Source organism: Mus caroli, chromosome 3, assembly GCF_900094665.2.
Source record: "Mus caroli chromosome 3, CAROLI_EIJ_v1.1, whole genome shotgun sequence".
In the NCBI taxonomy this organism is placed as follows: domain Eukaryota; kingdom Metazoa; phylum Chordata; class Mammalia; order Rodentia; family Muridae; genus Mus; species Mus caroli.
The window spans coordinates 47,614,086-47,619,673 of NC_034572.1; positions in this window are offsets into that span (position 1 = coordinate 47,614,086).

A 5,588-nucleotide genomic window follows, 5' to 3' on the forward strand; every position below is an offset into this window, starting at 1 on the left:
AAATTCTTTTACTATATAGAGACTATCCATAAGTTCTGTGACTCTAGAGAACCCTGACTAATACAGATGGGTAGGCAAGTGGGGGGAAAGGTATGGGGAACTTTTGGGATAGCATTGGAAATGTAATTGGGGAAAATACGTAAAAAAACATTAAAAATTAAAAAAAACAGAAAGAAAGAAATGAAATCATCAATAATGGCAGCCTCTCTCTTCATATCACTGTAACACTGCACAGCCAAACCTGCATGGAATTGAGGACTGATATCTTTGGACAGTGGCTCCCTCGGGGGAGGGAGGGTAGAGCATGTGAGGTGGCCAGGGGAGGGATACCCACAGTCCTCTTTTTTTTTTTTTTTTTTTTTTTTTTTTTTTTTTTTTTTTTTTTTTTTTTTTTTTTTTTTTTTTTTTTTTTTGGCAAGGCTGTTACATGCTGCTATTTGATATTCACTCGCTCTTTTGTGTACCTGGATATATTTCATAATAAAAGTGATTTAGATGCATTGTGTCATATGCAGATTGGGAACCAAAAGAAGCCACATATATTTTTGGTGTTGGCATTTTACTTGCAATTTCCTAGATTGTGCCCTATTTATTTCTTATAAAAGTGAGGGTGGAAACAAATAAAAAAAAATAAGTGTCACTAAAAAAAAAAAAGAGAGAGAGAGAGCAAGCTGAACAAGTCAGGGGAAGCAAGCCTGTAAGTAACATCCCTCCAGAGCTTCTGTGTCAGCTCCTGCTTCCTGTCCTGCTTGAGTTCCAGTCCTGACTTCCTTTGGTGATGAACAGCAATTTGAAAATATAAGCCGAATAAACCCTTCCCTCTTCAACTTGCTTCTTAGTCATGATATTTTGTGTGGGAATAGAAACCCTGACTAAGACATTGGAGAAGACTGTTTTTCCTGCTCTTGGAATACCTCCACTGCCTGGTGAGTGTATGAGTGTGTGTGTGTGTGTGTGTGTGTGTGTATGTCCATCCCAGGTTAGCATGCATATTGTTGCTTTCCTTTTTTGTGTGTGTTTCAGGCAGTCATGTTGGTGAGACATTTTGTGCAACTTGACATTGCTAGGAGATGCAACCTTGAGGCAAACTTCCAAATCTTCTGGTGCTTACTGTCTTTCCACCCTTTCTTCTGCCATGTTCCCTGAGCCTTAGGTGGGAGGATTGTATTACACATGCATCTGTTGCTACTGAGCTCCACAGCTCTGCATTGTGATTGGTTGTGGATTTCTGTACTGGTCTCTGCTGTTTCAAAGAGAAGCTTTCCTTGATATAGGATAAAGACTACTGTTATGTGCGGGTAGAGGGACAGAGTTTTAGAATGCAGCTAAGTGTGGTCTCCCCCCACCTGCTTGAACCTGCTTGCTCAAGGGTGGAGCTTCCTGCTCATTCGTCCTGCCACGCCTACTGCTGAACCCTGTCGCTTTGCTGCTTGGAGGAGGCACACACGTGTTCGTCCTGCTACTGGACCCTGAGTTACTTGGCAGGAAATCGGGTTCCCTCCCCCTTTCTTTATAACTGAGTGTCTGGAAATAGTAAAATTGAGCTTTGATCAGAATCTTGTCTTAGCTTCATTCCCTTCTCTCGCCGCCTAGCCCCTCTTCTCTTCCAGGTTTCCAAAATGCCTTTCCAGGCTAGAACCCAGGCTGTGATCTGCTGGCCGGACACAACAGCTAAGGATTATGCTGATTTGTCAGGGTTGTCCCAGAGACTCACAAAACATTACTACTGCCAGTTCCTTGGGTCATCCCCCGAGGCAGAAGATAAGTCTCTAATGTTGAGTACATCATTCATTTCAGACACAGGGCTACACTAGTCATGCTCCCAATATCTCCTCCCTGAAGACTAATTTTCATGGTATCATGGGGCCCATGTAAGCTTCCACAGGAGAGAAATATCCAACAGTCTTACTTAGCTAATGAAGCCTAAAATCCACACCAATGACTAGTGTACCATGATAACCCTAAGGGTCCATGCACGAAGCTTGCACAAGTTCTCTTTAAAAGGCAGCCAAGGGGTCAGAGGATCTGCTAGAGGACAAAACTTGTGTTCTTAAGAGTAAAAGTTGCTTACTATAAATGATATTTACTCTCCTTGATTCTTAGTTAGTCTAGGGACAGAAGCTGATGGCTTCAGAGGAATGAACACCTGGTACTTAACAGTGGGGGATTAGGTAAAGTATTTATCTCTAGCCTCTCTTCTCTGTCCATGCAGGTTAACTCTTTGTGAATCAGAGAGAAAGGAAAGGAAAAGAATTAAAATCATTTACACAGGCAAGTGTGCACAGACACACATACATTTAAACACACACACACACACTGGTTGGGCCTGGCCATCTGTCTCAATCAACTCTACCAGTGTCCAAGCATGCTTACATACATACAAATATACCTACATACAAACAAACAGACATATACATTTGGATGGATGGAAGGATGGATAGGGTAGGGCCCTCCAAAGCCACCCCATCCTTATTTCTTTTCTCTGGCCTTTTTATACCTTTTAGACAATTGTTCTTTACAAAATTATCTCATGGATAAATAGTTACACAAAATGGGAGTTATGGCGTTGATATTAAGTTCAAAGCAGTGTTTAATTCTGTAAGCTTATTAAAAAAGCAAGTTTCATCTGGTCTTGCCTTATCATAGTGCATACCTGTAGTTTCATCCTTGCACCAACATGCTTTTTCCTTGAATATAAATGTTCCCTTTTTTGTATGACTATGAAAACTCATTTTATTTCTTATTATGTAGCTTTTACTTATTATGAGGAAGGGATACATTATATTCTTGATTTTTTAATTTTTTAATAAATTTCTAGCAAACAACTAAAGCCATCTCTTAAAACTTTCTTCCTAAGATTATTTAAATCAAATCAGGAACTCTAAAAATCATTAATTTATCTAAACAGCATTAATTCATGAAAGGTCACCCTTATGTTGATCGGCAGGATATCTGCTTAATAGGGTAGGTTGATGCCCAGGGATTATTATATTAATTTAATAATGACAGAAAAGGTATATCAGCTGAAAGAATCAGTCCTGAGATGAAGTCTCTTGGGACCTTGCCTCTCAGAGCTCACCCATCTTGGTCCATGCAAAAGGGTGGGCCAACTCCAGGAAGGCTACTTGTTAGACTTACCCTTTCTTAGATGGCTCCTGACAGGTACAGTAGTGACTTGCATATCTTGGTAGTAACCAACACCTCTCTCATTGGACTCAGACAAGAGGGAAACCATGCCTGGCATTGAAAAACCTAGCCAACTACCCAGGGCAAATGAAGTCATGATTCTCTTCACATTAGTGCATTATATATTAAAAGAACTATGCTTACGATAGAGCTATTATGAGTCATGTCCACTATGTATGTTTATATATCTATAAAAACACTTCAAGAGAGGGACTCACTGTTGAATATATAATAAAACAGCTCTTCAGGGCACAAGAAACTTCCTTACAGACCTACCTTATTCATCTGGTGTGAATTTCACCATGGATGTTAATTTGAATACACTGCATAGGGAGAGATGGGGAAACTCTACTCTATAAGGTGGCCTAAGCTAGAACAAATGCAGGCTTTGGATACTCCCACTGCTGGAGTAAGCATACTTCTGCAGCAGGTTCTATTACCTGTGGACACAATATATTTCCTAGGAGGCTACCTTCAGTTTAGTATTACAAAGCTCCAAGCCACTGTGAAAGTCAATTAAGAATAATAATACATGTAGACTGTCAGACTGTGCTTTTGTTATCTCACCCCGTGCCTGTCAGCTATCACCATGATGGAGGCAAATCAGCTTGTAGAGAGAGAAGGTTATGCCCAGTCGTCAAGTCAGAGGTTTCAGCCTGAAAGTATCTCAACCTGTTGCTTTGTAGCTGTGATGATATAGAATATTGTCCTGACTTCATTCTGTTGCTGTGCTAAGACACTCTGACAAGAAGCGACTTGGGTAAGGAAAGGGTTTACTTGATTTACATTTTCGGGACATAGTCCCTCATATAAGGAAGTCAGGGAAGGAACTCAAACAGAGACCAGGAACTAAGAGGCAGAAATGGAAGCAGAGGCCATGGAGAAATATTGCTTACTGTCTTACTCTCGGGTTCCATTACTGCCAGGCTAATGCTTTTCTAGTTTTTTTTTCTTTTTTAATATAGTCCAGGGCCAACTGCCTAAGAACAATACCACCCACAGTAAATGGAAGAAGGGAGAAAGGGTGGGGGAGAAGAGGAGAAGACACGGAATAGAATCAGGCTCCCACAATCCTTTTTCAGGGCATAAACCTGATGACCTCAGTTTCCCTTGATTTTACCCCTTAAAGCTTCTTCTGTCTCCAGTAGCACTGACAGGCTGGGGGTGAAACTTTCAGCATAGGGGCCTTTGGGAGATAAAGGTTGACTATATAGAACATTCCTAGGTTTTTTTTTCATCCTAACTCTGTGATTACATGAATTCTTCTCCTATTTTTAGAATATTTTATCTTAAAATTTTCTTTGAAAATAGACTCAAGTATTTCTGGAATGAGTCATGATAGGCTTCAGTAAACAAGTGAATACTCCTTGTACAACTTTGGGTGCAGACTGGAAACTGAAGAGGATAGACTGGAAAGGTCTGGAAAGAGGGAGAAGACAGTTTGTAGCCCAGCCCTGACTCCACACAGGCACGAGAATCTCCTTCTCTCTGTGACCCTTGGCAGCCTTCCCTATGCAATTAGGGAATGTCAGGGTGTGCACTAATGTTATCAAGTTAATTACAATTCTGTGACTTCAAAAGTCTCTCATTCACCAGAAAACTGAATTATATTGATATTTAACACAATCTGAATACACTATGATTTTTCTGTCCATATTAAAATGAACCTAACACTGCACTCGGTTTTAACTTTTGCAGATTGCGATTGGCTCATGGGTGTTGACAGGCATGCTTGTGGGTGCATATTATTAGCTTTTGATAAAATGACATTTCATCTGTAGGCAGAGAAACAAATTTTGAATTTTATGCATGAGAAGATTGATAGCTGGCACAATTATTAATTTCTGCAGGCTTCCTGTTAGTGTCATAAGATTTGAAGAAAAAAGCCACTCTAATAAAAGAAGACTCTACCTTCTCGGTTAATTTTGGAGAACGAAACACTTTAAGCAAGTCTAATTTGATAGGCCTCGCACCCTCATGGGATAGCAATTAACATGAGCAGGTATGGAAGATGCTGGGGTAATTGGTGTGGGTTGTATTCCATCTGTGCTTTGATAACCACTTGGGGATGTACACAGTAGCCGAAGCCTTGACTTCCTGCTGCAGAATGGGCATGCCTGTTTGCTTTGTAGGATGTTATTTTGGATCCAGTGAAATAGTAGACATACTCTTGTCAGTGTGGATCTAATTTGGCAAAAGCAAACACTTCTGAAGCTCTTTACCTCTGTATCTCACCACCACGTATTACAGAGCACACTGTCAGCTTGGCTAAACGGAGTGAAGTGAGGTTACCTCTTCCCCAGTTCCACCAGGCAGCTGGACTCTGCCCAGTGTTTCCCAAGGGAGCCAGCTCAGGTTAGTGTTCTATGTGCAAACATCACTGAAAGGACAAAACATCTAAG